We start from the raw sequence: 26087 nt of genomic DNA on the forward strand, positions 1-26087 counted from the left end.
AGTTTTTCTGCCACAAAGATCACCATCACCAAGAGATGAATGATTCCACTAGAAGACACAGCAATGCTTCTACTGAAGTAGAAATTGAAACTGTCACCTTTTAGGCTCCTTATGCCACTGAACCAACAGGCAAAGAAAAAAAAGATTACTGATTGAAGGGATTAATTCTTATTATCAAGGGAAAAAAAGATTGCTATTATACAATGGTAGCAGGAAGAACTCAGACAGGTATCAAAATACTTCTCTAAGGATACCTCTGTTACCGTTCCCAAAGGAAGAACATAAGTAAAGAGAGTTGAAGACTACAGTAGCCAGTGCAATCAAGAAAAACTGTATTAGCTTTTGCGATGTAACAATAAAACCATATCAACAACAACAAAACCTCAGAATTTCAGTGGCTAACAAAACAAACATTGTCACATTTAAATGTTTACTGGCATGTAAATCAGCTAAAGTTAGGCTTATCTAGACTAAACTCAACTGAACAAATTACTTTGATTAACATTTTAATATCAGGTAATTTATTCCTCATAATTTCATAATAAATTGAAAGTGATTTGAAAGTGATTTAAAATTGATTTAGTAGGGGAAAACATATTCGGTTCACGTAAATGTGAATACATTATTTTTTTCAAACTACTGTGGCGATCTATTAATGGACTGTGAAATCATTTAGTAGATCTCTATCAACATTAAAAAAATTAAAGAGAAGAGCAGAGAAAAGATCAGAGTGCATTGCCCGTATTTAGCATAAAAACAAGCATGAGCTATTTTTTTCAGTAGTGTGTATGTGTGCACATTTATGTGTCTATATAATGAGTTACTCTGTAAATTCCCCTTACTATTAGTTATGCTCAAAATATTTAATCTATATGTATACCATGTGTACCTACATGTATACTACTATCTGTATACCTACATTATAATCTCTCTATATACTGTAATCAATACATAAATCATAAGTTTTGGATAATACAGAATACTTCCATTAAGATATCTCAATAGTGAAGCTCATTATCTTTGTAGCTTTCTTTTGCTATGCTCCAACACTAGGGGGTAACATTATCTATTATTTTGGAACTTTGCTGTTATTTCAGGGGCTTAATTTGAGCATATGATGAGGTTGCTGAGTGAGTCATTCTATCTTAAGAGCTGTATTTAGCTATTTTTCCTTCCTTTTGTTCTGTCTTCTCTAAGTTTTTTTCTGCTGTTTCTGTTGATGTTATTTATTCATCAGTAAGAAGGATGAAACAGAAAACATGAGAAGGAGCAAAGACTGAATACTTCCCAAACTCAGTAAGTGAGGACTGGCATTGATTTTGAAATTTTTGGGCCCTAGGCTGATTTATTTTTCTCTCCTGTTGTCACAATGTACTTGATTCACTTATTATAACTTCTGCAGTCATCAGAAAACATAAGGCCTCATTAAGAAGACACTATTTTTATTTTTATTGAAGGTCTGAAAAGAAGGGAGGGGTTTCCACTTGCCAAATGTGTCTGGTATCTTCAAAACCTGTACTTTGCATTTGACCTAGCAGTTTTCAAAAGGTCATAACAATTTTGCAATATTTGATTGTGATAACAAAAACCTAAGAATCCAAGTTCTTCTCCCAGAGAACACACACATTTTCATCGGGTTGTCCTTCTTCAGAGTGTTCCCCTATGAATTTTCTAAAGAATCGAGATAAAAGCAGAGAAAGCCTTGGAGAGTTCTGAATTGAAGCTGGATCCTCTATCTCCTAATTCAAATGCACAGACCTCATTATAGGGGTAGATCTTAGGCCGGAGACGACTACAGCCTAATAGGACCGATTCGAGGCTTGAAGACTGAGCCCATGGCTTGGCCTCCTTCTATAAGCAATTCCATTATATATTCACATGACAGTGTATATTTTCGTTACACTTATTTGTTCTCTAGATAAATCTCTAATTAGTTTTCTTCATACAGATTTTAAATGATGAACAAAAACAGCAAAAAATCCATTGAAAAAAGTAGAATAACAAAATGTATAATTTGTAAGATATACTTTTTTGTGAGATGATAATATTCAAATATTTGAATTTACTTAAGAGGAAAACCATACATAATTTCATGTGAAAATGATTTAAATACTATCTATTACTTAGAACTCTGACAGTGACAAGGATTATATTTCAGATCTATTTTTAAATTATTATTATTAATTTTGTTATTATTATTATAGATAGGCAATTACATGAAAATTCTTTTCAACTTCAATGACTCCATGATGGGACCATCAATATATCTGGCAGTAGTTTAGAGTTTGTCTTAAATTCCAGTAAACTAACATTCTTGTTATAGACTGAAAAACAAAAATTTTATAGTGATTGTAGAAATATTACTAAGAAAACTATAAATCTCAAATACAGATTAAATTAATAGGTATGAACTCCTAATTCTTGCTTTATTAGTTAATGATAAAATAGTAGAGAGATTTGTGAATTTGTAGAACTAGCTATTAAGATCTGTCTCAAATAACTTTACCAGACCTGGCCTTACTTTACTCACCCACCCATGTAATTTTAAAAAAATCAAACTTAGTAGTCTTTTATTAAATATGGTTATTTTAATAATATATAAAATGTGTTTGTTACTGAATCATTCAACTTCATTCTTCCCTTTGTATTGAAATCATATCCACTAAAGATGATATGAAAACTCTTGATATTCTTGGGTCTTAATGTAGACACTATAATGAGGTAATGTATTATGTTTATATAATATTTATTTCCACACTTTTTTTAAAAGCAAATATCAAAGGGAAATCCAGATTTTAAGAACTATGTAGATTCAGTTTTGGATAGCACATGTTTTTTAAAAATTGTGATAAAATACATATGACATAAAATCACCATCTTAACCATTTACTGTACAATCCAGTAGTATTAAGTATACATAGTCATATAATTGTACAATCAATATCCAGAACTTTTTCATCTTATGAAACTGAACTTTATACCCATTAAACAACAGTTACCCATTTCTCCCTCCTTTCAACACCAGGCAACCTCCATTCTACTTTCCACTTCTTTGAATTTGACTATTTTTAAATATCTCACATAAGTGCAATCATATGGTATTTATCTTTTTGTGACTGGCTTATTTCACTTAGAATAATGTCCTCAAGTTTCATCCATACCATAGCATGTGTCAGAATCTCCTTCCCTTTTTAAGGCTGAAAAATATTCCATTGTATGTATATATCATTATTTTTTAACATTTTTTAAAATTTATTTATTTTTATTTATTTATTTATTTATTTTGGCTGTGTTGGGTCTTCGTTTCTGTGCAAGGGCCTTCTCCAGTTGTGGCAAGCGGGGGCCACTCCTCATCGCGGTTCATGGGCGTCTCAGTGTCACAGCCTCTCTTGTTGCGGAGCACAGGCTCCAGACACACAGGCTCAGTATTTGTGGCTCACGGGTCCAGTTGCTCCGCAGCATGCAGGATCCTCCCAGACCAGGGCTCGAACCCGTGTCCCCCGCATTAGTGGGCAGATTCCCAACCACTGCGCCACCAGGGAAGCCCTATATCATTTTATTTATCCATTCATCTGTCAATGGACACTTATGTAGCATCTACCTTTCGGCTCTTGTCAATAATGCTGCTATGAACATGTGTGTACAAATAGCTCTTTGAGTTCCTGCCTTCTTTTGAGAATAAACCCAGAAGTGGAATTGTTGGATCATACGTTATATTTTTAATATTTTAGGAATTGCCATACTATTTTCCACAGTGGCTGTGGACAGCACACTTTTTGAAAATTGAGTTATCCTCTATTTATTCATCCTTTCATCTTCCCAGTTAGCTTGTGATATCCATGGTTCAGGTAGGGCTTAGTTATGTAACTCTGTAACAATCACAAATATGTTGACTTAAATAAGCTTAGGGAACAATTAATAAATACTGATTTGATCACTAATCTATCAGTAAATATTTAGTGAACATTTCCTATGTGTTAGAAATATTTTTAGAGGTTAAGTTTATTTTGAAGTAAGCCAGTCACAAAATCTACACCTTCCTTTACTGTGGGAGACAAATATTAAACAAATATAAAATATATTGTCAGATAAATTATACAGAAATAAATAAACACAATATGGGAATAGAAAGTGAATGAAGATGGAGTTTTGATGGGATGGACAGGCAAAGTCTCTATGGATAGGTGACATTTGAGTAGACAGCCTATAAAGTTGATTAACTGGAAGGGTCACAAGTCTCTAGAGATGGGATAAGAAATGGATATATGAGTAGCTTATTCTTTCTCAATGATGTGTTTGCTTTTATAAGACTACTTTCAGCTATATATGTGAAGTTCATTCTAAATACTGTGCAAGACTTAGAATTGGATTAGCAACATAAACCCTACAAAATTTGGATTTTATGGGTTTTTTTTTCATTTTCTGTTATGTTGAACATGCAGCTACTCAGTAACAGTTTGCTCTGAAAAATATTGTGAATTCCATAGTTTTATAAGTCTATGATAATGTTAGACATCTCATTAAATTTCCTCATTTCTTCTTTGACATGTAACTAAACAACTTTTTACTAACTTTAGTCATTAGGTAATAAACTGTAATATAATTTTCAAACATTTAATATTCAAAATGTATTGCAAAAATGAATTGGCCTTCAGCTACTAAATATTATTTTTTATATTTAACACTGCTTTCTTTCTTATACATAGACTCTCTGTCTCTATCTATAGTGTGTGTGTGTCTGTGTATAATGTATTAGCATATATTATTACTAGTAGTTTGCTAGAGCAGCCATAACAAAATACTACAAACAGGGTGGCTTAACTGAAATTTTTTGCTCACAGATCTGGTGGCTGGAAGTCCAAGACTAAGGTGTTGGCAGGTTTAGTTTCTTCTGAGGCCTCTCTTCTTCATTTGTAGATGTGGATTTCTTGCTATGTCCTCATCTTCTGTGTGTGTTCATCTCGGTGTTTCTTTGTATGTCCAAGTTTCCTCTTCTCATAAGACACTAGTCATATTGGATTAGGGTCCACCCTAACAGCTTCACTGTAACTTAATCACCCCTTTGAAGGCCCAAGCTCCCAAGGCAGTCACATTTTGAGGTAATAGGGGTTAGAACTCAACATATGAATTTTGGGGGTAGACAATTCATATATATGTAAATATGTGTATATATATATATATATATATATATATATATATATATATAAAATATATAAACCTACAAAGTGTTTGACTTCCTTGTCCTAATGATAATAGGTGAAATAACAAAGTCCTCAGACAGAAAATAGGAAAGTGAATTTTTGTGTTAATACATTCTTCTCTGAAATAGCTCCTAAAATGTTTAGATGTGAATTAAATATTTTAATACTAACACAGACTCCCAGTATATAATAGGATCTAAAAATAAAACAGTTTTTGCAAAAAGAAGTTGAAAGTTAAAGAGAAAATAATTAACGATTTTAGTAAAACTATGCATTTTTTTAATATGAAAGTAAAACCCAATGCACTTCTGTAGGACAATTCTGAAATGTTAAAAGGGACTTTGTAGTTCTAAAATGTAACCTCTAATATTGTAGGTTAAAATTGTATAAGTTCCATCAAATTATGCTTTGTGGTTTTACTTATGGCTGGTTATGATTACTTATTTGTGGGTCATAAAAACCCAGTGTGTTTTCCAAGCAGTCAAATTGCCTGTCAGCTGCTAAAAGGGCAGAATTAATGAGAAACTTACTTTATAGTCTAAAGAGTAGCAGCTGGGGTCTGTTTTAACAAGTCCCAGGAAACATACATGGAGGGGAATTCTTTGCGGCTAGACTTATATCCTGCCTCATCTCTAAAAAATTCTACTCATTGAGTTGAACAGTCAGACAGACAAAAACCAAGGACATAGCAATAGCTTTGCAAATCATTGATTACTAGTAAGAGAGTAGAGGACCATTTTCTACTTATTTTCCACTGTGGCAGAGAATGTGATGTGTTCACCAAAGTCCATTTCCTTTTCCTCCTGGTATATAGCTGGACCACATTTCTCAGCCTCCCTTGTATTTAGACGTATCCATGTAAATTAATTCTTGCCAGTGGAATATGGAAACAAGGCAAATGTGCTCCTTCCAGACCTGAATCATCTCCATTATGAGTAACTTTTTTTTTTTTTTTTTCCCTTAATTCATCCACTGGAGAGTACTCAGAGTAGTTCAGAAGACCTGGAATGAGACAGAACAATAAAACAAAAGTAGCCTGGATCTTGCAATTATTATATAGACCACCAGCCAGTCAATAGTATTACTATGTAAATTAGAAAAATTGTATTGTGTTAAGTATCAGATATTTTTAGATTCACTGTTAATCATAGGTAGCTTATCCAGAATAATACATCCACTGAACATGAGAATTAGCTTCTTAGGAAAGCTACCTGATACTCTAACATAGTGGTCTCCCTAGGGATGAACAGAGGAATCAATTGCGGCGGTATGAAAATTTTCAAAATTTTCTAAACATTTTATTAATTTGAAAGGAAGAAAACTTTCCTGCCATTTTACATATTCCTTACTGGTAGTATATGTTTCTTAAATAGCTTTATGTATTTTGTTTGTGATAAAAGTCAAAAAGGATTTGATAGTGGGGCATGATTAAAATGATTTAGATATCTCTGATCAAAGACCCAGCTCTAGGTGTAAAGTTTAGAAAAAAATTTGAATAATGTAGCATTTCAACATTATGCCAGCTCAAGAAGCCTGGGGCTTCCCTGGTGGCGCAGTGGTTGAGAATCTGCCTGCCAATGCAGGGGACACGGGTTCGAGCCCTGGTCTGGGAAGATCCCACATGCCGCGGAGCAACTGGACCCGTGAGTCACAACTGGACCCGTGAGTCACAACTACTGAGCCTGCATGTCTGGAGCCTGTGCTCCGCAACAAAAGAGGCCGCCACAGTGAGAGGCCTGCACACTGAGATGAAGAGTAGCCCCCACTCGCCGCAACTAGAGAAAGCCCTTGCACAGAAACGAAGACCCAACACAGCCAAAAATAATAAATAAATAAATAAATAAAATTAGAAAAGAAAAAGAAGCCTGGAAAATTATACAACATAAAGACATTTCATAGACTTAGTTTATCAAAATCAGCTAGTTTATATCAGTACATTAATACAAGAGAACATCACTGTTCATTCTCCACCTCTTGCATCTAGAATGGCCTTATAACTTGCTTTGACCAATAAAATGTACTGGAAGTATCACTGTGTGAATTCTGATCTGAGGTCTCAGAGTGTCTTGAATTTTCTGCACTTGTCTTTTTGGAACACGGCTGCCTGGAGCACAAGTCTAGCCTAGACTCCTTGAGGAGGAGAGACTATAACAGAGAAGAACAAACCTGACTCCATATTGGATCTATTCCTTTAGCTCTAACCTTTGTGCTCTATTGCCTGTGCTTAGCCATGCTGGCTCTGCACATTTGTAAAGGAATGTTGCCTGTATCCTGAAATATACATAATAGTTCTTTCTCAAGGCTCTGCCTCCCAAGCTTGACCTTTCACTTATACAGAGAAAAAAAGTTGCAGAAGAGAAAATAACGTTTGTCTTGTTGAAGGTTCATAGAACATCATGACCAGACCTATCTGGTGTGTAAGAACAAAGGATCATCACATCCCCTCTGGGGTCTGGAGGGCACCAAGAAGTTTGCAACAACCAGCCACATGCCTTTCCTTTTTGAATTCTAACCCAGGTAAGATGGTTCTCTGGGACACTAGTATGCCATCTTCTCGATCTGCTGGCTTCCTGAATAAGGTCACTATTCCTTGCCCCATCACCTTGTCTCTCGATTTATTGGCCTGTCGTGCTGCAAGCAGTATGAACTTAGAACTTAGACTCGGTAACAAGACCATATGGAGAAAATGATCCAGACTTCCTGAACTCCTCAGCTATCCCAATGGTCCTACAGGGGCAAGATATTCTAGCTGAGCACAGCCCAAATGGTTGACCTGCAAAATAGTAAGCAAATAAAAAATTGTTGGTTTAAGCCATTAACTTTGGGATGATTTGTTACATTGCAAAAAATAACTGATACAAATATTATTATAGAAGGCAAATATTCCATAGATAAAAGACACAGTGTAGTAAGAAGCACAAAGTTGATTTTAGTTAAAATTAAGGTTTTTAAAGAACTATTGTAATTATAAAAATTATATGTAATGTTAATATAGAATTGAAATAAATATGGTATCTCTTATAATTCCCAAATAAACTACCTCTAAAAGGTAATATTGTTCACCAAGAATCTGATCATTGGAGTTAATGATTCCACTCAATTTTATGCTTCCTGGGAGAGTGGTATATACATCCTCACCTTTGCAACAGCAACATTGTAGTTGAAGTGAATGTCCCCACTCCATGACTTTGGGCTTGGCCATGTTACTCCCAATGGACAATGGGATGTTAGCAGAACTGAAGGGAACGGATGCTTAAAAAGTGTTTGTGTGGTTGGCTTATCCTCTTATACTTTTATGCTTTATCCTTCTTATGCTTCATGAGAGCAACATACCCTGTGTTTTCAGACTGAATCCTAAAATGAGACATGTGAAGATTTATCCTAGTCTATCCACTTATCAGCATCCTGAAGCAGATCTGGCCAGGTTGAGACCATCCTAAATCACTTGCAACCCATAAACATTAGAATAAATGTAAGCCACTTTATTTGGAGATGTTTATTATTCAGTATTATAATGATAGTTTGCTGCTAATAGAAAGTCCAATAGACGTATCTATATTCAAAAGTAAACTTAAGTGCATAAAAACATATAAAATTCTGAAAAATAGAAAAAAAATCGACTTCCCTTGTCTATTAGTGTACTGTGCTTATTTTGTATATATAACAAGTCTACTGACTACTTAAGAATCTGATCTAGAAAATAGTCATAAGAAATAAATTAACCCTATCAACCACTATAATATTTATATTTTTCAAAATCAGTACCTGATTATTTATCAAACAATCATATTTTCATGACACCACTCTTTAAAACTGCATGCTCTCCTGGACAGAGAAAACCATTTTAAATTCATAAAAACAAAAATGTTTCTAATATGAATATGTAGTCTTTCATTTGTTCTCATGCAGTAAGTAGAAATGATATTCTGTTTATTCACTCATATAACATGTGGTTAAATTCTCAATTCCTTTCAATTAAATTTTTAGTTTTAAGTTTATACTAAAGTCATTGATGGTAGTAATCATCAATATATTTCTATATACTTAAAGAACACATAACTTATTGTCCTGCAATGAATTATCTGTAAATCAGTGATTTTTAAATTATTGTCTGTGAACTGATGCAATCAAGATCACCTGGGATGATGCCAGAGCCCCCTTCCAGATCTACTGAATCAGGACCTCTGGGTTGTATCCTGGCATCTGAGTATTTAACAAGTTCTCCAAGTAAATTGTAAGCACAGTAAAGTTTCAGAGTCATTGTCCTAAATATTTCTCAGTGATTCACTTGACATAGTTTGCCTCTTTATCCTAAACACTCTCTTCCTACTCTTCCGGAACACATGTGTTTTGCATATCAATACTTCCAAATCCATCTTCCACTTTGATACCAGCTCTAGCCTTATAAAATGGATATATGAATGTGGTTCTCTATTGTCAAGTATCAATATTCTTGTAGGGAGAATGTCTCACAAAATTATAATTATTTGATGGTTTCATTTATTCAATATTATATAAAGTAAAAGGCCCTTATTTTACCATTTTTAATTGAAATTTTTATTGAGATCTCTGTGGATTCACATACAGCTGTAAAAATAATACATAGAATACAGGTCCTATGAACGTTTTTCTCAGTTTCCCCCAACGTTAACATTTAAAACTATGGTGCTATGTCACAAACAAGATATTGGCATTGATATAATCCACCAATTTTATTTACATTTTCTCAGTTTTACACATACTCATGTATGTTTCTGTGGGGCAATGTGAGTGTGTAAATGTAATTCTACCCAACTTTATCATATGTGTAGGTCTATGTTTCCACCATCACAGTCAAGATACTGACCACTTCAATCACTACAAGGATCTCTTATGTTGCTCTTTTATTAATGCAGCTTCCTCCTCCCACCCTATCCACCTCCCTAAGCCCTGGCAAAGACCAATTTCTCAATATTTTGTAACGTTGTCAATTGAAAATGTTATATAAATAGAATTAATGGTATTATTGATTTATGGGATTGGCTATTTTCACTCAGCATAATTCTCTGTTGTGCATATCGGTACTCATTTCTTTTTATTGCTAAGTAGTATTCCATGTGTTTAGGTACCAGATTTTGTTTCACTATTCATCAGTTGAAGGATGTCTGGACTGTTTGCAATTCTTGTCTACCATGAAAAAAAAAAGCTACTATGAGCATTTGCATACAGGTTTTTGTGTGAACATAAGTTTCCATTTCTCTGGGATAAATGCACAAGAGTGCAACTGCAGGGTCATTACATGTTTAACTTTTAAAAAAACCTGCCAAACTATTTTCCAGAAAGGCTGTACCATTTTCATTACCAACAGTGATGTGTGAATTATCCAGTTTCTCTACATCCTCACAGGCATTTGGTATTGTCTCTATTTTGGCCATTCTAGTGGGTATGATATTTCATTGTGGTTTTAATTTTTATTTCCGTGATGAATAAAGATGTTCAATGCGTTTTCATGTGCTAATTTAACATCTATAAGAAGGAGGAGCTTCAAGATGGTGGAAGAGTGAGACGTAGAGATCACCTTCCTCCCCACAAATACATCAGAAATACATCTACATGTGGAGCAGCTCCTACAGAACACCTACAGAACGCTGGCAAACGACCTCAGACTTCCCAAAAGGCAAGAAACTCCCCAGGTACCTGGGTAGGGCAAAAGAAAAAAGAAAAAACAGAGACAAAAGAATAGGGACGGGACCTGCACCACTGGTAGGGAGCTGTGAAGGAGGAAAGGTTTCCACACACTAGAAGCCCCTTCGCGGGCAGATACTGCGGGTGGCAGAGGGGGGAGCTTCGGAGTCACGGAGGAGAGCACAACCACAGGGGTGTGGAGGGCAGAGTGGAGAGATTCCTGCACAGAGGATTGGTGCCGACCAGCACTCACCAGCCCTAGAGGTTTGTCTGCTCACCCGCTGGGGTGGGCAGGGGCTGGGAGCTGAGGCTCGAGCTTCGGAGAGGTCAGATCCCAGGGAGAGGACTGGGGTCGTCTGCGTGAACACAGACTGAAGGGGGCTAGTGCGCCACAGCTAGCCGGGAGGGAGTCCAGGAAAAAGTCTGCAGCTGCCGAAGAGGCAAGAGACCATTGTTTCGGGGTGCACGAGGAGACAGGATTCAGACCACTGCCTAAATGAGCTCCAGAGATGGGCGCAAGCTGCGGCTATCAGCGCAGACCCCAGAGACGGGCATGAGATGCTAAGGCTGCTGCTACAGCCACCCAGAAACCTGTGTGCAAGCACAGGTCACTATCCACACCTCCCCTCTCTGGAGCCTGTGTAGCCCGCCACTGCCAGGGTCCCGTGATCCAGGGACAACTTCCCCGGGAGAACGCATGGCACACCTCAGGCTGCTGCAATGTCAGGCCAGCCTCTGCCGCTGCAGGCTCACCCCACATCCGTACCTCTCCCTTCCCCAGGCCTGAGTGAGCCAGAGCCCCCGAATCAGCTGCTCCTTTAACCCTGTCCTGTCTGAGCAAGAAACAGATGCCCTCAGGCAACCTACATGCAGAGGCGGGTCCAAATCCAAAGCTGAACCCCGGGAGCTGTGCAAACAAAGAAGAGAAAGGGAAGTCTCTCCCAGCAGCCTCAGGAGCAATGGATTAAATCTCCACAGTTAACTTGATATACCCTGCATCTGTGGAATACCTGAATAGACAACGAATCATCCCAGATTATGAGGTGGACTTTGGGAGCAATGACATATATATATATATATATTTCCTTTTTCTCTTTTTGTGACTGTGTATGTGTATGCTTCTGTGTTTGGTATTGTCTCTATAGCTTTGCTTTTACCATTTGTCCTAAGGTTCTGTCTTTCCATATATTTTTTTTTTTTTTGTATAGCTTTTAGCGCTTGTTATCATTGGTGGATATGTTTTTTGGTTTGGTTGCTCTCTTCTTTCTTTCTTTCATTCTATTTTCTTTTTTATTACTTAAAAACTTTTTTAATAATTATTTTTTATTTTAATAACTTTATTTTATTTATATATATTTTTTTCTTTCTTTCATTCTTTCTCACTTTTATTTTGAGCCGTGTGGATGACAGGGTCTTGGTGCTCTGACCAGGTGTCAGGCCTGTGCCTCTGAGGTGGGAGAGCCGAGTTCAGGACATTGGTCCAACAGAGAACTCCCAGCTCCACGTAATATCAAATGGCAAAAATCTCCCAGAGATCTCCATCTCAATGCCAAGACCCAGCTCCACTCAATGACCAGCAAGCTACAGTGCTGGACACGCTATGCCAAATGACTAGCAAGACAGGAACACAACGCAACCCATTAGCAGAGAGGCTGCCTAAATTAAAAATAAGGTCACAGACACCCCATAACACACCACTGGATGTGGTCTGCCCACCAGAAAGACAAGATCCAGCCTCATCCTCCAGAACACAGGCACCAGTCCCCTCCACCAGGAAGCCTACACAACCCATTGAACCAACCTTAGCCACTGGGGGCAGACACCAAAAACAATGGGAACTATGAACCTGCAGCCTGTGAAAAGGAGACCCCTAACACAGTAAGTTAAGCAAAATGAGACGACAGAAAAACACACAACAGATGAAGGAGCAAGGTAAAAACCCACCACCAAACAAATGAAGAGGAAATAGGCAGTCTACCTGAAAAAGAATTCAGAATAATGATAGTAAAGATGATCCAAAACCCTGGAAATAGAATGGAGAAAATACAAGAAACGTTTAACAAGGGCCTAGAAGAACTAAAGAGCAAACAAAAAATGATGAACAAAACAATAAATGGAATTAAAAATTCTCTAGAAGAAATCAATAGCAGAATAACTGAGGCAGAAGAAAGGATAAGGGACCTGGAAGATAAAATAATGGAAATAACTATTGCAGAGCAGAATAAAGAAAAAAGAATCAAAAGAATTGAGGACAGTCTCAGAGACTTCTGGAACAACATTAAACGCACCAACATTCGAATTATAGGGGTTCCAGAAGAAGAAGAGAAAAAGAAAGGGATCAAGAAAATATTTGAAGAGATTATAGTTGAAAACTTCCCTAATATGGGAAAGGAAATAGTTAATCAAGTCCAGGAAACACAGAGAGTCCCATACAGGATAAATCCAAGAAGAAACACGCTAAGAAACATATTAAACAAACTATCAAAAATTAAAAAACAATGAAAAAATATTAGAAGTAGCAAGGGAAAAACAACAAATAACATACAAGGGAATCCCCATAAGATTAACAGCTTATTTTTTAGCAGAAACTCTGCAAGCCAGAAGGGAGTGACAGGACATAGTTAAAGGGATGAAAGGGAAAAACCTACAACCAAAATTACTCTACCCAGCAAGGATCTCATTCAGATTCAATGGAGAAATTAAAACCTTTAGAGACAAGCAAAAGCTAAGAGAATTCAGCCCGCCAAACCAGCTTTACAACAAATGCTAAAGGAGCTTCTCTAGGCAGGAAACACAAGAGAAGGAAAAGACCTACAGTAACCAAAACAATTAAGAAAATGGTAATAGGAACATACATATGTTAGCTTAAATTATGTTACGATAATTAACTTAAATGTAAATGGATTCAATGCCCCCACCAAAAGACATAGACTGGTTAAATGGATACAAAAACAAGCCCCGTATATATGCTGTCTACAAGAGACCCACTTCAGAACTAGGGACACATACAGATTGAAAGTGAGGGGATGGAAAAAGATATTCCATGCAAATGGAAATCAAAAGAAAGCTGGAGTAGTAATTCTCATATAAGACAAGATAGACTTTAAAATAAAGACTATTACAAGAGACAAAGAAGGACATGACATAATGATCAAGGGATCAATCCAAGAAGAATACATAACAATTGTAAACATTTATGCACCCAACATAGGAGCACCTCGATACATAAGTCAAACACTAACAGCCATAAAAGGGGAAATCGACAGTAACACAATCATCATAGGGGACTTTAACACCCACTTTCACCAATGGACAGATCATCCAAAATGAAAATAAATAGGAAACACAAGCTTTAAATGATACATTAAACAAGATGGACTTACTTGATATTTATAAGACATTCCATCCAAAAACAACAGAATACACTTTCTTCTCAAGTGCTCATGGAACATTCTGCAGGATAGATCATATCTTGGGTCACAAATCAAGCCTTGGTAAATTTAAGAAAATTGAAATCGTATCAAGTATCTTTTCCGACCACAACACTATGAGACTAGATATCAATTACAGGAACAAATCTGTAAAACATACAAACACATGGAGACTAAACAACACACTACTTAATAACCAAGAGATCACTGAAGAAAACAAAGAGGAAATCAAAAAATACCTAGAAACAAATGACAATGAAAACAAACCCCAAAACCTATGGGATGCAGCAAAAGCAGTTCTAAGATGGAGGTGTATAGCAATACAATCCTACGTCAAGAAACAAGAAATATCTCAAATAAACCACCTAACCTTACACCTGAAGCAATTAGCGAAACAAGAACAAAAAAAACCCCAAAGTTAGCAGAAGGAAAGAAATCATAAAGATCAAATCAGAAACAAATGAAAAAGAAATGAAATTTACAGGCAGCTCATGCAGCTCCATATCAAAAAAACAAACAACCCAATCCAAAAATGGGCAGAAGACCTAAATAGACATTTCTCCAAAGAAGATATACAGATTACCAACAAACACATGAAAGAATGCTCAACATCATTAATCATTAGAGAAATGCAAATCAAAACTACAATGAGATATCACCTCACACCAGTCAGAATGGCCATCATCAAAAAATCTACAAACAATAAATGCTGGAGAGGGTGTGGAGAAAAGGGGACCCTCTTGCACTGTTGATGGGAATATAAACTGATACAGCTACTATGGAGAACATTGTAGAGGTTCCTTAAAAAACTAAAAATAGGACTACCATACGACCCAGCAATCCCACTACTGGGCATATACCCTGAGAAAACCATAATTCAAAAAGAGTCATGTAACAAAATGTTCATTGCAGCTCTATTTACAATAGCCAGGACATGGAAGCGACTTAAGTGTACATCGACAGATGAATGGATAAAGAAGATGTGGCACATATATACAATTGAATATTACTCAGCCATAAAAGGAAACAAAATTGATTTATTTGTGGTGAGGTGGATGGACCTAGAGTCTGTCATACAGAGTGAAGTAAGTCAGAAAGAGAAAAACAAATACCGTATGCTAACACATATATGTGGAATCTAAAAAAAAAAAAAAAAAAAAAAGGTCATGAAGAACCTAGGCACAGGACGGGAATAAAGACGCAGACCTAGTAGAGAATGGACTTGAGGACATGGGGAGGGGGAAGGGTAAGCTGGGACAAAGTGAGAGAGTGTCATGGACATATATACACTACCAAATGTAAAACCGATAGCTAGTGGGAAGCAGCCGCATAGCACAGGGAGATCAGCTCGGTGCTCTATGACCACTTAGAGGGGTGGGATAGGGAGGGTGGGAGGGAGGGAGATGCAAGAGGGAAGAGATTTGGGGATATATATATATATATATATATATATATATATATATATATGGCTTATTCACTTTGTTATAAAGCAGAAAGTAACATACCATTGTAAAGCAATTATACTCCAATAAAGATGTTAAAAAATTAAAATCTATATATCTTCTTCAGCGAAGTGTCTGTTTATTTCCTTTGTCCGTGTTACAATTGGATTGTTTGCTTTTCACTGACTGTTGAGTCTTTTCATGTTCTAGATAATATTCCTTTGTCATATGTGCAGTTTGTAAATATTTTCTCCTAATTTATTATTTTTTAGAAAATGGATATAAAGTATTTATCTGGCTCTCTAAAATTATAGTTGAGACAAAATAAAATTTTTTAATTTTAGTTTAAAAATAAAATGAATTACATAATAGAGAAAAAAGAGAAGATAAAGAAGCAAAAGAATAAAAAAGACAAAAAATGCCAGAAATATAAAGATAACCTGCAATAAGGAAGAAAAATAAAAATTTCTTTTGCAATTTAATGGCCTCGTAGAATATTACCTCTAGAACAGCGGTCCCCAACATTTTTTGCACCAGGGACAGGTTTCATGGAAGACAATTTTTCCATGGCGGGGGTGGGGTTTCATTTTGGGATGATTCAAGTGCATTAAATTTATTGTGCACTTTATTTCTATTATTATTACATAATATATAATGAAATAATTATACAACTCACCATAAAGCAGAATCAGTGGGAGCCCTGAACAACTTCCTGCAACTAGATGATCCCATCTGGGGGTGATGTGAGACAGTGACACCCGAAGTGTGTTGCTATATCCAGTCTATTCCGTAATCTCGCTTTGGTTGCTGTCACTGCAGAAAACCCTGCTTCACAAAGATAGGATGCTGCAAATGGAAACAGGCTTTTTAGTGCTTTTGTGGCAACCTCAGGATATTCTGTCTTGACTTTGATCTAGAATGTATGGAGATTTGAAGTTGTCTCAAACATACTTTTAAGACCACCATCATTTACGACCTCAAGCAGTTGATCCTCTTCTAGCACGGACAAAGTTGATTCACCTGGCTTATTCACAAATGGGTCGCAGATCCATTCCTTCCCAGTTCGGGGGTCTTTTGTGGTTGGGAAGTAATGCTCAAACTCTTCTAAAAGCTGAGATCGGTGATCGTGCACCAGCTGGGAGAAAGAGGGCCCTGGTTCAGTCTCTTTCAAAAATCTCTGCTAATGTTTGAAACATCAAAAATCTGAATGTTCACTCACGGCCCCCATAATTCCAGTTTGGCTTTGAATGCATCCACTTTATCTGCCGACTTGAACACAGTTGTCGTTCTCCCCTGAAGTGACAGATTGAGTTCATTAAGCAGGTTGAATTTGTCACACAAGTAAGCAAGTTTTGCGACCCATTCTGTGTCACTGAAATGTGCTGCCAGTAGTGACTGTCTTTCTAAAAGAAATGTCTGGAGCGGCTCTCATAACTCAGAAACTCTGGCCAATGATCTGCCTTTAGAAAGCCATCTCACTTCTATGTATAAGAGAAGACGTGTGTGCTCTGCCTTCATCTCCTCACAGAGCTGCATGACATGTGCGTTAAGGACATGTACTTTAATGTGGTTGGCAATTTTAATCACGTCCCATAAAACGTTGTTAAGTTCAGGTGACTTTTTTCGACTAGCCAGCATTTCTCTATGGGTGACACAGTGCATAGAGTCACATTCAGAAGAGACCTCTTTGACCCGAGTAGTGAAACCAGAAAACCGTCCAGCCATGGCAGCCGCTCCGTCCGTGCATATACTGACACAAAATGACCAGTTCAGTTTTCCTGGTATGTAATCATTCAGACACTTGAGTAGTTCTACAGCTGTGGTGTTGGTTGGCAACAAAAGTGCACACAACAAATCCTCATGCACATCCTCCCGAAAAATATATCTCACAAAAACAAGCATTATTGCCTTGTTGTCGACATTGGTAGATTCGTCAACCTGGATTGCGTACAACAGCAACTCATTAATCCTAACAACTGTGCCTCAATATCCTCTGCTATTTCATCAATTCGTCTAGTTATGGTGCTAGACGATAGAGAAACACGTGCCACCTTTTGAACTTCAGCCTCTCCTAAAAGTTCACGACAAATGTCCTTAGCAGCAGGCAGGATCAACTCTTCAATGGTAAAGGGCTTCTTAGCTTTAATAATGTGGTTAACCACTAGGAATGATGCTCTCAGTGCAGACACATTTGATGACATGGTGGCCTTCAGTAATTGCTTCTGTTCTTCGTGTTCACATTTTTCTCTTTTGAAAAACTCCAAAGGCTTGTTGTTTAATGCAGGGTGCTTGGTCTCCATGTGGGGAAGCAGTTTTGAAGGTTTCATGGCTTCATTGGATAATCAATCACCACATATTATACAAAGTGGGCTTGGAGAATGTGAATCACCTGTTGCAATGAACCTGTAATTTAAGTAGGACTCTTGGTATTTTCTTTTAAATTCAGCTTTCTTTTTATTGGCAATCTTAGAGCGTTCTGCTGTCTCGTCATTGGGTCTTTCCCCCTTTTCAAAGAAGCTCTCCAACGACGTTTGTTTTTTATTCATTTGGCTAGCATTAGCTTGTGAACTTACCAAAACTGTGACTGAGACAAGTACGCAGTGCGGGAAAAAGGCGCGGACGGACGTGGTAAATAAAATAATGCACGGACTAAAATAAATGTCGGATTCTGACCTAAAGCCTGCCACCAGATGCAGCTTAATTTTCACTTGTCACTCACTGATAGGGTTTTGATATGAGTCTGCAGGCAATTGGTTTATTATGGTCTCTGTGCAGTCAAACCTCTCTGCTAATGATAATCTGTATTTGCAGCCACTCCCCAGAGCTAGCACCACCACCTCAGATCATCAGGCATTAGATTCTCATAAGGAGCACGCAATCTAGATCCCTCGCATGTGCAGTTCACAGTAGGGGTTTGAACTCCTATGAGAATCAAATGCCGCCACTGATCTGACAGGAGGTGGAGCTCAGGCAGTAATGAGAGCTATGCGAAGCGGCTGTAGATACAGATGAAGCTTCAGTTGCTCCCCCACTGCTCACCTCCCGCTGTGAGGCCCGGTTCCTAACAGGCGGTTCCTGCCCACGGCCTGGTACAGGTTTGTGGTCTGGGGGTTGGGGACCCCTACTCTAGAGTACGGAAGTTAACATTTTTATAAGTGTCAAAGGGAAATCAAGTAAATATTTTTAAATAAAATTGAAAAGAGAATTAGAGAAGTTTGACAATCTCCTTCATCTGGTTCTTTCACAATGTTCTATTCCAACATTTAATGACAGTTATGGACACATTAAATGTCCAGAGTCAGGAAAAGGAAGAGTAATTGAATTTGATATATAATTCATGAATAATACACAGAATTTGGGAAGAAAAATTTTTGTTTAATTTTTATTTTAGAGATTCCTATGAATTTCAATAGAACTCACAGAAAATTAGAAAATTTCATCCTAATTACTGCCTTTCTGTTTTTCTAAAATATTATTTAATTGACAAATACTCTTAAAATTGAAAACATTCATTTTATTATCACAGTGTTCTTATAATGCTCCAGGATTTTTTTTTTCTGAAAATATTATTAAATTTATGATTAACTTTATAATCAGTGGTATCTAAGAAACAAAAAAAAATTAGTAAGTTTGTGGTAGTTTATAAGATGTCCCAAACACTCTTATTTATTTTTTATGTTGTATTTATCACTAGTTTGAAATTACTTTAATCCAGCTAAGGAAAGAAATGCATTTACATCTTATTCCGTCACTCTGTGCTTAAGTTTCAGGAAACAAAAAGAAGCACAAAATATATGAAGCATTTCAGAAATGCATCAGTGTTACTAAACAAAATAAGTGATTTTTTAGATGATAAAAATAGCATGCTAGTGAAAGTGAAATGAATGAATACCATTCAGAAAGTCAGCAGATTTATTGTAATTATGAGCAAGGGCTTTATTGAGAGAAAAAAGAAAAAAAAAAACAAAACAGATATGAATCCTAGCTATGTTACTTTGGGCAATCTTTTTAATCTCCCCATGTTTCAGTTTCTCATCTATAAAATGGTATAACACATTTTTAAATAAATGGGAGACTTTATTATTATAGGTAATAATATGGGTTATAGAGGATGGTTAAGGAGGGGTACTCTGAGACGTTTTCAATTAAATAGGGAGAAGGTGAGCTAGGCTTTGAGAGATGGAATTAAGATGAAGATACAATAGTCATGGAATTCTTTTATAGAAAAAGTGGGGAATGAGCTGTATCCTAAAAAATCAGGTAAGAATTTTAGAAAAGAGGAGAATCAATGAAGGCGTTTTAGAGAGCAGATGCCCTAAAGTCAAGCCACAAAGAAATATTGACAGTTAAGGGCAGACGATGGAGGCCCTCTAGTGCCAGGCAGTGGACTTGGATGCACTGGGTAGAGATGGCATTCAGGACATGACACCCCAAAATAGGTACCATGGCATATTGACTATTTTAAACTGAAGTAGTTTGAAAAAATGGCAGAAACAGGAAGGTCACTCTAACCTTCCCTCTCCACACCCTTTTTCTCTGAAAGAGGTCATAAAACCCTCATGTGAGAGTTGCCCTCCCTTCATCCAGAGGAAAGGAGCATCTTTATCTCCAGAGACAGAAGGATGCCAGAAAAAACCTGAAGGAACAAAGAGGCCTTGCTAATTTTCCCCCAGTTTACTACACTTACTTCATATCCTTTGACCTCACACTCTTTTTTTGACTTCATGCTCTTCATATTATATCATATTTCTCCATGGCTGTGTACTCTTCATCAAAACTAGCATTAAAAATATTCTAGGGGCTTCCCTGGTGGCGCAGTGGTTGAGAATCTGCCTGCGAATGCAGGGGACACGGGTTTGAGCCCTGGTCTGGGAAGATCCCACATGCCGCGGAGCAACTGGGTCCGTGAGCCACAATTGCTGAGCCTGCGCGTCTGGAGCCTGTGCTCCGCAACAATAGAGGCCGCGATAGTGAGAGGCCCGCGCACCGCGATGAGGAGTGGCCCCCACTTGCCACAGCTAGAGAAAGCCCTCGCACAGAAACGAAGACCCAACACAGCCATAAATAAATAAATATTTTTTTTTAAAAAATGGGCTTTATTTAAAAAAAAAAAAATTCTAATTTAACCATTTTATCTGAAGAAGAATATATGTATAACTGAATCACTGTGCTGTTCACCTGAACCTAACATGATATTATAAATCAACTATACTTTAATAAAAAAACAAACAAAAGCGAAACAAAACAATACTGTTTCCAGTTTAACAATTTCTTCAGGTCTTGATTTCTTTATGAGGGCTCCCACATCATGAAAAACTTATATTAAATAAATTCATATGTTTTTATCTTGTTAATTTTTCTCTATCAGCTTAGTTTTCAGGCAGCCAGCGACCCTAAGAGGTTTGAGGAAAACTTCCCCCACCCCTCCACAGTAGCAAATCCCCTCTGAAAGTTTTTGTATGGGTTGGCACGGAGATAAATGCAATGGTTTGGCAGTGGTGCCAATAATGGACTAAGAAAGGATCCATTTTAAGAAATCATCAGAAAATCCAAAAACATATGCTTAAATTCCAGGTCAAGAAAAAAAGTATCCTCTAGCAAAGGGAAAGTTCCTGCCAAGTACCTTAATGATCTTAAATATTCAACAACTGAGCATCCATGAGCACAAAAAATTGACTGCTTGATGATATGTACTTTTTATGTCAATATTTAATGCTCAGTTTAGTTGACAGGGTCCAGCTCTTTAATAAATAGCAAAACTAGTTCTACAGGATGAGGTGTATTTCCAGAAAATAGACTTATCTTGAAAAATGAAAAGTTGGCAGTCAGAGTAGCCTCTGCAAGGACATACCATTACACTATGAGAATTTCAATGGAAAATGGAAAGGAAAATCCTCTGAAAGATGTTTATCAGCAAATGACCTGATCAGCTATGATTCATCACAGGCAGATCATGGCTCTGTAAATCAGAACATCCCAGGAAGCAAGTTTAAATGGATTTGAGATTACTGACACTTTTTATTAAAGGTCTCTCATAACTCAGGAAAGGAAAATATAATGCCCAAATGTTGCACCTTCTAAAACTTCCTAGGTTATCTTATTTAAAACAGAAAACTTTCTTATTTTAGTCTCCTTTATAAACATCTTAAGCCACTAAGGTTTAAAAGTAGAGCTGACAATTTTTAAAGACTTTTAGAGGTTGTATACCATTTTTAGAGCACTGAATGCTTCCTATCGCGGACTTGATCAGTCCAAGGCAGCTCACTTGATAGCCTCCTCAGCTACAAGACAGAATGATACAAAACACCATCTCAAGACAAGAAGCCATCAATGAGAACAGCAGCCCCAAGTGCACTAAAAATACTTAGGGGCCTCTTACTTTAACACTGGGGAAAACAGACATTTGTTTTTACAGAGTCATCGGCTTGGAAGCCTTTGTCTTTAGGCAAAGCACTTTGAAAATGATCCCTGATTTGGGAGAAATACCCTGGTGGAGTCAGATTTCCTAATTTGCAAACCTTGGTTGACCCCAGTTCTTTGAATGACCTTAAATGTGAATCTTGAACACATCATTTTCATTTGTACTAATTAGTTTTACATACTTAAGCAGTATATGCAAATTTACGTAAATCAGTATTCTCTTTTTTTAATGTAAAGTCAAATAAATATGCGTGCCCTAGATTCTTTGAAAGGAGCGCAGTTTCAAGTTTCTTTATTTTAGAGGACCTTTCACTTTGGTCTTCCAATAATAGTGGGAAATAATCACTTCTGATATTTTTATGTAACCCTATAACAATAAATTCTAAGCCCTCCAATTAACTTTCATTGAAGGCATGTTTCAGTCTTTGTTTCCTCAATTTTCAGATAGAATCTGATGCTCTGTTTTCATTAACTGGCTTTGATAGCCTTCCTTGCTAGATTTCCAACAGACAGGATAAAGATATCAGAAAGTTCAACTAAGATCATGAAATGTTAAGACACTAATATTTCCTTATTATCAGGGACGTCCAGGGTTCTTTCTATCTTTTTCCATAGAGTCAATCAACCTTTATTTCTATTATAGTCTATTAAACAAAATCTCTTCAAGTAATTAAGACAAAATGAGTTCAGTAAAAATGTACAAGGAAGTACTCACTAGGCTAATTCTGATTTAAGCCTAATATTTGAAAATAGTGGTTTGTGAAAATTATGGGAAATTTTTTAACAAATGTTTTACATTTATATGACATATGGCACACCAAGAATATTATGTTTTTTAGTTCATTATTTTACTTATTCGGAACTCACAGTGGTCACCTGAATCTTGATTGTAATTGGGAATTAGAGTTTATCCAGCCTTATCTATAACTGAAGAGACATAATGTTCTGATTACAGCAGAAAAAAATGTATAAAGAGTGCACGCACACACACACAAACACAAAGCATGGAATACCTTGCAGGAATTTCCTACACAATCAGTTCCAACATGAAAATATATAAGCTAAAAATAATATATAGAATAGATTCAATAACACAACAATCCTTATTCATCAGGAATAATCAGCCACATGTAGCTAAAGGCAATCTCTCTCCTGGTCTTACCTGAAAAATTTATCTTTTCCTGTTACATCCCTGTCAGCATTTGTATGAATATTTTCTAGTATCAGGGCTTATATTCCAACTGCAAAGAATTTTGATTCTCTTTTTCTGCAATTAATAATATTTTTCATAATGTTATCTCTTCACCATCTGTATTTGGATAGTTCTATTACAGTTATTCCAGAAATTACTCACATTTCCCCAATATGTGATTTAAAAAAAATATCTGTTTCTACCACTGTTCTTAACAGTGGGGTGTCTTTTCTTACTGTTTTTCTTTACTTCATAAAGAAAAAGTCATACAATGCTGGAAAATAAGCACAAAAAGGGCATGGTGTGTACTTTTAATATTACACTAATTTATTGTTTTGCAATCATACCCAAGGACTGTTTAATTCTCCAGGAGAATATACCTGGGCTTTGTTTTACTATTTAACTAGAGTTACATGTTAATCTGTAGATTTCTAATCAGTAGAAAACATAATTCCAAAGTTATGGTTTTAATGCCTTGTGGAATATTAATCAGTTTTGTATGTAATTTAAAAACCTTATTTTAATATCCATATTTAAAAGTATATCCTTTCTGATGGCTATATAATCTTCAATCCTCAAAGTCTTTTGAAATCAGCGTTCTTGCTGTACTGGTTTTTCCATTAATTAATGAGTTTGGTAAAATATCTGACTTGTGTCCATTCTATATTTGTATGAGTCATGTTTTTAACCCTTGAAATACAATTTGACAATTCAGTGTTCTATTCTCTTCCAAACTATGAATGCCTCATTCACATACAAAATAATTCTCCATTTAAAGAAATTGAAATATTCTAGATAAGCCTAAATCTAAAGCCTAAATCCTCTCTCCCCTCTTCTCTAAACCTGCCTTATTCTACTAAATCAGATGACTCCCCAGATGTAACTGCTGTTACTAGTTTGGTGTTTATCCACTGTGACATTTTCCATGCATTTACACATATCCATATGTGCTTATGTTAATTTAAATAGTAGTAAACTTGTAATAGACTTAGCCAATAGACTGGTTAGACAGTTAACCTCATCAGTAAATACTGAAAATAAATAGACTATTTTGCCAAACTATTCAATGGGATAGTTCAAAGGAGAAACATTGTTTTCAGGAGTTAAATTCTAAAGTCATCAAAGAAGAGGAAAATAGTGTATATAAAAAAAATTACCTCTGAAAATATGTTTGGTTTACACATGCAACGCTGTACAAATTTTTATCAGTTTCTCTAAGTTATACTTAATCTGTTTTAAATATTGTTTAACTCTCTCATTTAATTCTTAATGGGAAATCAAGGACAGCACATTTTTTCAGTTTCATTTTTCTTTCTTACTTTAAACTTTGTCAGCAGTATTGTATCTCTTGCCCGAGACGTAAGCTCATTGAGCTAAGTGATAGATGTTAAATCTTCTATTCTTCTATTTTATATAAACAATTCTGAGAAAATTGTGTGGAGTTTTTATAAGTTAAAATTGTGTTTTATGAGATTCTCCACTGCAGCAGATTGATCTTTTTGAAATGTAAATCAGATCACATTTCTCCAATCTTTTACCATGACATTTTTCATCTCTCTGTACAATTTAGGATCCCCAAGGAGAGAACAGTGTCTGGCACATAGAACACACTTGGTAAATATCTGTCAAGTGAATGGATTGTTGTTCGTTGAAAATACTCAACATATGGTTAGTTTATCAATGTTCTATTGATGCATTTCAGAAATTGTGAAATCTTTATTTGTTTTGAAATAATACATATCCACTTATTAGTATAGACTACTCAAATGTATTGAAATATTTGGTATGCTTAATTATTTTTTAATCTATTTGATCTGTTGCTTTCTGAAAAAGATAATAAAATAACTCACTGAAGTTTTGGATTTGTCATTTTAGCAGTTGTCACTTCTTGAAATTTAAAGTAATTAAAAAAAAATTTAGGTGTGTGAAGATTTGTGACTGTTACATTGCTTTGGTATACTGCTATTTATATTGATATGAATTATGTCTCTTTATAACATTTAGGGCATTTTGCCTTGAATTTGATTTTGGATTTTTTGTTTTGTTCTGTTTTTATTTAATCTGAGCAGTTTTGGTTTTAAACCATTACAAATGTTAATGAGAACTGATTTGTATCTTTATCTCAACTGATACCGACTTTGTGTTTTATATTTGCCATACCTTATTGTTATTGCCTTAGTTTCCTTCCTATCTTTTGTTGAGTGTTGAGTGCTCTTTGTATTGATTTTCCATTCTATTCATTTGAGTGGTATGATCTCTTACTATATATCCCTAAATACATGACATGCTTACATACATTTGTATTTTTCAAATATTAAATGTTAATGAGTGTCCATAGCTGTCTCCTACCAAGATAAGATTTGTGGAATGCTTTTACTTCCTCTGTTTCCCCTACCCAACCCGCAAACCATTGTGGATATTATCGAGGAATTTCATTTTATATTGTTAGAATTTTTGGTTTACAATCAACAATGATTTACCTCACATCTGTGGGCCTTAATTTTCTATGACACTTTTCCAGGCCTATTGTGTTCACAGCTTATGGTGTTAATTCACTGAGCTAAATTATAGGCATTTATGTCATCTTCTCTACTGCTTTTTTATAAATATATTTCTGCGGACTTTTTTAAAGTTAACTTTGGACTTGATGAGTTCTCACCTTTTCAAACCTAGAGAAAATAAGACTTAAATGATTATGTAAAAACTTATCAAAAAATGAACAGCTAGAGATATGGGA

The sequence above is a fragment of the Balaenoptera acutorostrata genome, chromosome 1 (assembly GCF_949987535.1).
Source record: "Balaenoptera acutorostrata chromosome 1, mBalAcu1.1, whole genome shotgun sequence".
Classification (NCBI taxonomy): Eukaryota; Metazoa; Chordata; class Mammalia; order Artiodactyla; family Balaenopteridae; genus Balaenoptera; species Balaenoptera acutorostrata.